The sequence below is a fragment of the Etheostoma spectabile genome, chromosome 5 (genome assembly GCF_008692095.1).
Source record: "Etheostoma spectabile isolate EspeVRDwgs_2016 chromosome 5, UIUC_Espe_1.0, whole genome shotgun sequence".
In the NCBI taxonomy this organism is placed as follows: Eukaryota; Metazoa; Chordata; class Actinopteri; order Perciformes; family Percidae; genus Etheostoma; species Etheostoma spectabile.
Window position 1 is genome coordinate 1,021,610 of NC_045737.1, and position 11,367 is coordinate 1,032,976.

At 39.1% G+C, this 11,367-nt stretch overlaps 1 long non-coding RNA gene across 1 annotated transcript in view; it reads right to left on the minus strand.

Moving 5' to 3' along the window:
• LOC116689529 (uncharacterized) overlaps positions 1–5,541 on the minus strand; it is a 7,588-nt gene extending 2,047 nt beyond the window's left edge. Inside the window, exons 1-2 of the long non-coding RNA XR_004332014.1 lie at positions 5,514–5,541; positions 2,175–2,179 (exon numbers count right to left, since the gene is read on the minus strand). This is a non-coding gene — a long non-coding RNA (uncharacterized LOC116689529). The remainder of the gene's footprint in view (positions 1–2,174; positions 2,180–5,513) is intronic.
• Positions 5,542–11,367: the final 5,826 nt, after the last annotated feature.

Consider the following 11,367-nt stretch of genomic DNA (forward strand, 5'->3'; position numbering starts at 1 on the left):
AAGTTAATCTTCAATGTGTAAATACATTTTTTTTCACATATAGGCCAATTTATCTTTGCTCTTAAAATTTTGAATTCATATTAATGTATGTTTTCAGACTGATTTTACTTTTTGGAATAAGTAACATTCAAAAACATTACAGAATTTGGCGGCCCCCCTGAACTAACTCTGGGGACCGACCCCCAAGGGGTCCCAGACCCCCTGTTGAAGATCTCTGACATAAATAATATAAAAATGATGGCTGAAGTTTAAAGTGCATCTGCAAATGTGTTCGTTCGACGAAAGCTAGACCTTCTTACACAGCGCTGCAGAGGAGGGTCTGGCAAGTCCACACAGCATTCTTGGATTGGAGAAAAACATGCTCTGGTTTATTGGCATTTCTTTAAACCAATCACAATCATCTTGGGCTGCACTAAGCGCCTCAGGAAGGAACGTAGTTTTAGTTGGGAACTCTGATTGGACAGATAGTCTAGCTAGCTGTCTGGATTTACCTTGCAGAGATCTGAGGACCAGGTAACCATAGTCCTCAGAAATCTATCAGAGTTTAGAATGGCAATACAAGGGGAGCCCAAGGCAACTGATATCCGGCCTAAATGAGTGTAATTTAGCAGATTTTCAATCGGCAATGGAGCAATCCCGAAAGTGGACGTCGAGGATATAGACTATAAAAGCTGATCTCTCCATTGTGTTTCCCCTCCCTTGTCATACACACTGCCTTTAAAGTCTCTATCTGGACGACCAGCCATATTAACTAAATTCACAAACAACACATGAATGCACACAGCTCTTTCTCCTTCTGCAGGTCATCTCTCCTGATTCACTCTATACCTTGCTTCCTCCCTCGTCACGATGATCAACAGACAGCAGGTGGAATAATCATGGCAAGGAGATGTTTTTTCAGCTGAAAAGAAGAAAAAAACACTTGACGGCCTGAGAGCAGGATGTGCACACATCCAAACAAGCTGTGATTATGATAATATGGACTTGAATTGTTGTTTGAATCTGGGGGGGGGACACACGCATTCACACAGTTTCCTAACCCTAATCTGTCAGGGAACAGGCTCAGGGATTTGAAGGATCAGTATCATTGTCACTTGTTGCACATATATACTAAGCTTGGATGCTAATATTAGTGAAATTGCTGAAATTACGCTATCACTGCAGAACACAGCAGCACATATTGTCAACAACCAACGATCATATTGTGGAGGGAGCTGGTGAACCGCAGAACTACAAAGAGTTTATATAATTATGGTTTTTATCATTAGAACATTCCCATCATCATCCTTCCCAGTATAGAGCCAATCACAATCTTTGTTCACAATAATTTCCGGGTAGAAAACTCCCATGTCCCGTACATACAATTGAACAGCACTGAGCAAACAGGGATGAGGAACAACTTGATAAACTCTCATCTCATTCATCTAAAATGCATGTTTGATGCTTTCATATTTTCAACACTTTCACTAACATCACGTTGGAGACCTAAATTACCTGTTACAGCTAGCAGTCAGTCCAAACAGCGGTGAGATGTTGCGGTTCATAAACGTGGATTTGGTTTGTCAATTGCTTATTGCTGTATAATATATATATATATATATATATAATAATATATATATATATATATATATATATTTATATATATATATATATATAAACAGGTACAGCTGAAAATGACTACAGAAATAACCATGTTTGCAAATTTCACATGTCTCTGTATTTCAAATGAAATACCATTTGTCTACCCTGAAATGATTTTTGTGCTAGTGTCACATAGAATCACGGTAATTCGGTCTATTACGATGAGAATGTCTTTATACCTTAAGTATCAAGAATAAAAGTAGGCCCCTACTGCAAAACTCCTGTCAGTGTTTTATTACAGTATATTGAATTATTATTACTGACACATTAACATAACTTAATGTAAGAAGTACTTTAACATTGTAGTTAGATGTGGTGGAGATCATTTCAAAGGTTTAAAGGTTTAAAATCCGTGGTGGGCCATCAGGGCCTTCTCTGCTGGCCCTGTCAAAATTAAAAATATATTTTTTCACAATTAAATTAATGTGTGTCGATAATTCCATTACTTTTTCCGTACGTTACGATTATATTTCCAGAAAGAATATGGTAGCTGGATTTTCCATGTCATGTAAACGCATCACAGCTCCGTGGACCAGCACTAGTAGCTGTCGGTACAGTAGCATTGCTAGCCCTTCATTGAAGTTGTCATTTCCTTTTTGATTATAACTTTGAGTGACGTGTGTATCAGCCAATCAAATTTTGATGTGTAGTGACAGAACGCCCTAGGGGCCCAGCGTTGAGTCGGCGCGAGCCCCCGCTGATGTCATCAAAGCTTGAACCTTTTAGCGGGTTGTGAGTGAATCAGAAGTGAACTAGCTATGGCCGCTGCCCTCACACCACCTAACGATCCTGTTTCCGAGCTCCTTCATGTGCCTTTTTCAAGGTGTTTGTTTGGAGAGAAGAAATAAATTATTTCAAGAGGAAGACCTATACTTAAGCTGGATGGGCTGACCAAGGCTGGCAAAGGTTTTGCGCGGCACTTCATTGAGGGTAACTACGACCGCTATGACTGGCTAACAGCTAGCATCGAACGGAACAAGCCATTTTGCTAGCCGTGTTTGCTTTTTAATACCAGTCAGGGAACATGGAACACCACAGGTTTTAACAGCCTTAATAGCTTCACCAAGGCAGCTAGCAAACATCAGGCATCCATGCGATACCTCACGATGGTGGTACATTTGAAGACCTTTGGTGAGTCCAGGGTGGATTTGACACTGGATGAGCAGCAATGACAAGAGACAAGCCTGCACAATGAGAGAGTGAGAAAAAACGGGAACATCTGGAAGAATTCTAAATGATCTCCTAAGGGCTGTTGCTGAGGTGCTAAATGATGCCATCGAAAAAGAGATCAACAACACCAAGTGTGTCGCAGTTACGGTGGACGAGACCACAGATTTAAGCAACACTGCACAGCTGTCATCTGTACTTCGGTATGTTACTGACACCGGAGTAAAAGAGAGATTTTTAAAGTTTGAGGATGTCACAGAAAGAAAACGAGCTTAGGATCTAGCTAGCAGCTTCACTACTTGAAGTGTTGGGCAGCTACGATTGCAAAACCAAGTTAGTGGCACAGCGTTATGACGAAGCCAGTGTTATGACGGAGCCGCTGTAATGGCATCGGGACTTATTCCGTACAGGCGCGCATAAGAGAAGAAAAGAAAGGATAGGAGGATGGATTTACTGTTTAGGAGATATAACGTTATTGCGGTATTTTATACATTTGTAATGCTATTGTTTGGGTATTGATGGTGATGCTGTGTTGATGTGCTTAAAGATGTTTAAAGGCTTTTGACACATAGTAAGATGTCGACTTCATTTACTTGTTCTTATTTGCTACTTTGTGTGTTTTTAAATTGTATGGTTATTAATTATAAATATGTTTGTTTATTTTCTGTACAGCACTTTGGTCAACTTTGGTTGTTGTAAAGTGCTTAACAAATAAAGTTGGTACGGTATGGTATGGTTTAATGCACAGTGCTGTGTGTGTGCGGTGTGGTTGTTCGGTTGTTGTTGTTTTTTTGGAGGTTGTTACAGAATTAAGGCCCTGACTGAAAGTCCACGGTACGCTACAGTTACTGCAGTACAAATTCAAAATACTACAGAATGTTGTCTCCCCCGCCCCCTCCTCCCCAGACTCGAAGTTCATGGAGGTTGCCGGGCTGAGACGGCAACATCCAACAATGTTGCTAGATGCTTGTCTCACAAAGCCAGACATTACTTCACCGCACAGCGGAGTAGCTAACGTTAGAGGTTGGCTAAATTGACAGTCATAAAAGCCCGTGCTTACGCGGAGCTCTGTACCCAACTGACGGACACACTTTTTTGGCTTAGAATTGCGGTAGAAACCGCTAAAAACACAACAACCTCGCTGTAGTCTCCACCCAAAGGATAGACACACTTTCTGGGCTTAGAATTAACGTTAGCAGGTAGCAGGGTTAGCATTGCGGCGTTAGCCAGGACCACTCAGAATGTGAGTACACAAATGCTGCCGTTAGCTGTGATAAATTAGCCTGAAGCTAATGCTTACCTATTCCGGAGGACATTAGCCAACTCAGCATCCTATTTGGCTCTGTCTCCATCTTTCAAATACATCTCCCAACTGTTAGAAACATGTCGTTTATTATAGAACGGGTAGAATCTAGAATCTAACTGTACAGTATTAGAATCTAGACTCTATCTCCTTTGATCCTGTTGTTTGCTTGCTGCTTTCATGGCTGTACTAAAGTTACAGCTGTAGCGCGCTGGCTTTACATTTTTACAGGTATATCTGGCAACTCGGTCTGGCTGTCAAACGCAGTTGATAACAACACACAGGCCAACACACAATAACAGCAGACAACAGAAATTCTGTGACAGAACGGAAATTTCAAAAGGAGAAAAAACTGGCATTAGCATTGTAGTCAGAAAAAAATAGTATTTCAACATAGCATATTTCCTTAAAGAGCTCAAATTATACTCGTTATTGGGTTCATAATTGAATTTAGAGGTTGTACCAGAATAGGTTTATGTGGTTTAATTTTCACATAACAAAATATATTTGTTGTACTGCACAATTCTGCAACTCCTCTCTGTGTTGAGCTCTCTGTTTTAGCTACAGAGTGAGGCATCTTACTTATGTACAATCTTTGTTGTGAGTCGTACATGCTCAGTAGGTACTGCTAGCTTGTCAGTTGCAGAGCATAAGGGAGCGCCATGCTAGCAGCTAGGCGAGCATTATAACGTGTGTTACAAAGTGATGCACGTTCGTCACGGAAGTAAAGGCTGGACGACAATAGAGCTGTTTGGAGCAGTTGGTGAACAGTGTTTTCAGGGTAAGTCCTTTTGTGGTGGATTTGTTTTGTTTTTACTTTGTAAACCTATAACGTCCAAGATATACAACACAATAAAGGAAAGGAAAAAAGCCAAAAAGCATAATATGAGCACTTAAATAAATGATGATGTATTGGGTTCATTTTTTAATTTATTACAATATAACCTCAGAAAGGAACTTGTTTTGTTCGAACGTGTGTACGTTCAAAAGTTGTTTTAGTCGTGTAACAGAAAACTCCGATTGGACAGATAGTCTAGCTAGCTGTCTGGATTTACCCTGCAGAGATCTAAGGAGCAGTTAACCAAGTCCTCAGAAATAGTTAAAAACTCCAACACAAAGAAAGTGTAAGTTAACGGACATCCTGACAAAAAAGACATAATGGTAGCTATGGAGCAATCCTTTAAGTGGAATGTTGTGGAGTAATAATAAGCTAATGCCAGAGTTGATAACGAGTTGATACAAAACTAGTTAAACCTATTAGCTCCACAAAAGTCTCTCTGTATTTCTCAGTATGGCTATGATTACAGAATGGTGTTGTCTGGCGACTTTCGCACACGCAGAAGCTCGAGTGATGCGTTACTACGTCACCGCTGGGAAAGTACAACAGCCGCAGAGGGCATACTCTACGAGATAATTACCTTTTTTGAAGGTAGGAAGGTGTTCTTCTTGATTTGACGGGTTAAATGCTACTAGCCACTGCTTAGGGGAGGGGGTGGGAGCGGTGCGCGATTACCGAAAAGTTGTATCATGTGGATGCACTGACAATGTTGTTGTCATTACTTAGAATTTCTCATGAGGGTAACAGAAATTACGCACTATACAGTTAACATATATATATATATATATATATATATATATATATATATATATATATATATATATACTTTTGATTTAGGTAGTTAGAAAGTAACTAGAGTAAATAACTTGTAGTAAAAAAGACAATGTCTGAAATGTGACGTGTATAAGTAAAAAGTGGCATGGAAATGCTTGAGTAGAGTCCAGTACTTAGTAAATGTATAGTCAGAATCAGAATGAGCTTTAACCCTGGTGTTGTCCTCGGTCTAATTTGACCTAAAAAATGTCCGAAATATGTTTCTCTCAAACAAATTGCCCAACTTGGATGCATGAATGTATGTTATAAAGGACCTATGCAGCATTCTTTTCAGGTAGTATGAAATATTTACTTTCATTGAATTGTGGTGTTTTATTAAATGTTATAGCATTTGAAAAGAAGTTTGAAATGGTTTCAAAACAGTATCCTGACTAATCTTTGACATAAACAGTCTGTGATTCACTTAACATCCTCTGATCTTAACTTTTAGTCTAAATAATTAAAAATGTCTGCTTTTTTAAACTTAAAAATTAGGTTTAATGTCAAATAAATTAGGCTTATTGACCATGAATTGAAAAAAGCGTTGAAAAAAGTGACGAAATGTTGTTTTAAAGCACCAAAAACGTCGAAAGAAGCGCCAAAAAAAGTTCATTTTCAATTTCAACCCAGAAGGACAAGTTCATATTCAACGGGAACGCGACACAAAGGTTAATAGCCAAGTTTGTGTACACACACAACAGGATACCTTCTATAATCTCTTCAACCTCAGGTTTGTAATGTAAAATGTTAGATTCTGCACAATATATACTGTATGTGTACGTCCATGAGAGATTAGGTTCTTCACAGATACCTTTTTCTCCTATTGTAATTTCTTTTCTTGTGTTAACAGCATTGTAAAGTTCATTAACTGACTAGGTAACTCCGACTCTTTCTGATAACATGTGCGGGACAGGACAGACACGTGTCCACGCCTGTGTGCACCCGTGATTGAATTACCTATGTATCTGGCATCGGTTACAGGGAAAAGTTTGACCAAGCATTCGGCAGTCAATTTCACACTAAACGCTCTATTTGCTGTGGGGTAAAAGCACAGATTTGAGACTTTTGCCAGAAGCTTCTCTCACAGGATATCAAGGCTACAGATTTCTTCCACTGCATGGCATACACAGGGACTTCTCATCATACTTATCCCCCATGTCACATCCTCCTACTTATCCTCTTTAGTTAGTTTTCATTGCTCTTCACAGCCGCACCCCTTCGGATCTGCACTCCCACTCCATTAGGTTGTAACAGACTACCTTTGATAGCCTTATAGTCTTCTCCGCTCTATTAGTTTGCGTCTGATGTGAAGAGAAGCAGAGGGCTTACACAGCCAACTGAAGCAAGCTTCAACTGAGTTATTGTTAAGCACTGGGATTTTTTTTTTTATTGAACAAAATTTGTCATTTTGAAAACTTAAAGTTTACCCCCTCTCACATACTGACTCTAATAAAAAAATAATAGCATCTGTCTTTTGTGTTTGGTAGATGACATGAGTTATTTTGTGATGAAGTGCTGTAATTTACTTTCTTTTCACTGGAGCTATTTTCACTCAACGTGCCCCCTCTGCCTCCATTACAGTTAGTTTTTCTCCCAGAAGGCCTTTTGACAACACAGAGAGAAGGGTGTGAATTGTTGTTCTCTTCTAAAGATGAGCATATGACCATGTAAATACACTGAAAGCTATTATATTGTCATATTTGAAATGTGTCTTACAACAGCAGAACATAGAGTTTGGCCTCTAGACTTAGTGGCGGGGGGGTTGGCACGCTGTTCTGCCTCGGGTTTAATAAACTGCCTTTAGGCAAGGCAAGGCAGCTTTATTTGTGTAGCACATTTCAGCAACAGGGCAATTCATAGTGCTTTACACAAAATCAGTTAAACAGATAAAACACAAGTACAAACAGTTAAAAATCATAAGCATATAAAACACATGAATAGACAGTTAAAAACAAAATAGAAACATTAGGACACATAAAACACAAGAATAAAAGTTACAGTGCAGCATAAGAAATTTAAAGATAAAACACATGAATAGAAAGTTAAAAACAAAATAGAAACATTAGGACACATAAAACACAAGAATAAAAGTTACAGTGCAGCATAAGAAATTTAAAAATAAAACACATGAATAGACAGTTTTAAAACAAAATAGAAACATTAGGACACATAAAACACAAGAATAAAAGTTACAGTGCAGCATAAGAAATTTAATTGTAACACATCTACTGTTCCCCGCTTGGGGAAATTATGTTACTCAGTTCTGTCCCTGACAGAAGGAAAATATCAATGATATTTTTACTTTTAGCTTTTATCTGGCCCCTGGCAGCAGATTTTTTGTGCACCTTTTCAACAGTGTACCCCAGGTACACTCAAAAATGTCACTCAGTTCTGTCCCTGACAGAAGGAAAATATCAATGAAATTTTTACTTTTAGCTTTTATCTGGATGGTACTAGCTGGCTGGGGACTGACTGTGGATGTGTCCTTGGGCCGGGGCTGTAATGACAATGGATGGTTGCTAGCTGGCTGGGGGCTGACTGTGGATGTGTCCCCGGGCCGGGGCTGTAATGACAGTGGATGGTTGCTAGCTGGCTGGGGGCTGACTGTGGATGTGTCCCCGGGGCTGTTGTCAGCTCTCATCCTGACTGAAGCCTCGCAGCCCCGACAGACTGAGGCAGAAGACATGGATGTACTAGCTAGCTAAATTATCATTAGATTAGTTGTCTATCTATACAGTTAACGTTACTGATAAACTCGTGGGTTAGCCCAGAGATGTTAACAATCATACTAAAAATAACTGAACGTTTTGAATGGTGTCGTAATCTTAGATTAACCACCAAGAATTAACTAACGTTATAGACCTAGCATTAGCTACTTGTCAACCAGCACCTTTACAGTTGGCACAAAAGCACTTTTCCTCTTTGTTCTCCCTACAGGTTGGGAGTGGAATTGTCCATTACTGTTACCATTACCGTTGTTCATTACTGTTTTATTATTTGAACGTGTTAATGAACCACTGAAACGATTTTGGAAACATTATTTTTAGGTACAAAAGAATCTTTGGTGTGGGATCGATCAATATTGAAATCAATAAATATCAGTGAATAACGAATCTGTTGTATAACTGTGTTGCAAAGTGGCATGTAATCAATGACAAAATGATGCCATATGGCAGAAAAAAAGTATGTATGTATTATGTTTACTGAGTCAAAGTTTGTATCAAATTGTGGGTCAAAATACATGATACAAAGCAAATCATGGGTTTGGTGTATCGTTACAGCCCAACTTAGTTTGCATCACTCTCCGCAGATATGTTTACATGAGATAGAGGGAGTGATAGGAGACATTTTTTAAGTGAGATACCTTAACTTTATTAAAGATAAAGCATTCATCAACTGAGTTTAGGTATGTTTTCACAAGAGATTTGAGAAATATTAAAAAGCGAACATCAACTTTTCAGCTTTACGGCCAAATTATCTCTTTATACATTTGTCTGGAACAAGTTAGGGCCTCACTATGCAGAAAGCTGAGTTTGTTCTGAACATTTTGGGGATCAGTATATAGGCAATAACACTTAAAAGGAGAATTCAACAAGAAATGAAAAAAATGGCCTTAGACCTTAGGGTTAAAACTTTTCCCATTTGAACTTTCGGAATTCCCCTTAAAATAAATAATATAAAAAATATATTTGAATGTTGGCTGAGTGAGCCAAACATAATGCACATTATTTTTGTGATAAATAGGAGCCTATAGAATTTGAAATAGAATTTGATTAATTGCACAGCCCTGTGGTACAGAGCAGCGGCGGCATTGGCCAGGCCAATGGGGAATTCTTTGCCATGGGAATTCTTTGCAGCTTAAATACACCACCGAGTTGGAAAGGTGTGTTTTGTAGATGATTCAGAGAGTAAAGGCATGTTATGTGTGGATGCAGCAGTGCAGCTCTTGTTCACTGCCTGAACGAGCTCGCAGGCGTCGCTCCACCCTTTGGTCCAAACACATTATCATGTTCTGTTGTCCTACTATGATGGATTTCATGGATGGATTGCAATATTGAAGCTGTCATCCACCTCCATTGTGAATTCCTAGGCTGGAGTGGTGTGAATTTTTCTCTATTAGATGGACTATGAAGTAAGTGCAGAATATGCAGAGACAGCTTTAGTGTTTAGTTTCCTGTTAGTATGAACAGGAAAATAAAATGATCTTTTCTTAGTATGCGTTGTGTCCCTACATTTTCAGGGTTGATGAATGGCCGCCTATTTAACAGTCATTAGGACACCGTGTAGATGAGTTACAAGTGACAGTTTAATCCCCCCAGGAGAAAGCATAGGACTGGAAAGCTAATTTCCACCACACACTTTTAAATATCTTTAACCTAAAGCTATACAATATAGAATTCTAATTTAATACATACAAACCTATAGGCCAACCAAGTGGCCTAGTGCTCATGATCAGTTTAAAATTACCATGATTAGTTTAAAGCTAGTGTGTAGTTTCTGTCTCCCCCAACACAACTGTCTGCGCACCGTCCAACTCCGCAACTCCTTAATAACTCCTTACTTTCTACGTAGCCAAGGAGGACATGGAGGATTAAAAAAAACATGATGGACTCTTCAGAAGAGGTCATTATCTTTGTTTGAGTTTCTGCGAGCGAAAGTCGCCGGACGCCACAATCTTCTGAGCATAGCCGTGATGAGAAATACAGAGATTGTGTGAAGCTGATAGTCTTAATTAGCTTTGTAGCAACTTGTTTGGCAAGCAGGCCTCACTATTTGTCTGTGGCCTTTGTCTCATTTGAGCTGTAATGAGTTTGTTGCCTACTTGCAGGACAACAGCAAGTGGCCTTGAGTCTGTTCAGTGATGAGGAAGATCAATAATGATGATGATGATGGCTTAGAGCTTAAAGGTTCACCTCACCCAAATCACAGAAAAAGGATATTTTCCACTCTTACCCCTGGTGCTATATGGCCAGGTAGATAGTTTTGGTTTTCTTTGTTGAAATCTTAAAAGTTGTGAACATTTGAACAACAAGGAGTAAATCGATCGGTTGCCTTTGGATTTTTTTTTATATTCTGGAATATACTGTATGGTTAGCCACTACCTTATTGATCCACTTCCATGTTAAACCCTCTGGAAATCCCTCAAAGGTATCCTAGAACATGTATAGTAGCACTCAGTGATGGCATTTCTAAATAACCCTGAAAAAAAGAAAAAATGGCAGACCTGACTAAGAGATGTAGTGACCATATGATACGCATAGAAATAAAGGGAGTGACAGGGTAAGGGTAAATAGTTACATAACAAACATGGCAGACTAAAAGCTTTTTCTGTCTTTTTTTTTAACTGTAGGTATTTTCATACCCGGTAAATACCAACAGTTCATATCCAAGAATGTCATCATGTGTTTTCATAAGCAACATCCTGTTACTTCCTATCCTTTATCACTTTTTCCACAATGCCATATATTGACCGGCTGGTGAAGTATATTGAGAGATTTTCTATCGGTGGTTGGTGTCAACAATATTCTGAAACAACTTCCTGCCTGGAGCTCTCTGATGAGTCCTTGTTTGCCCATTATTGAACCAGTGATGAGAGAGAGAGACA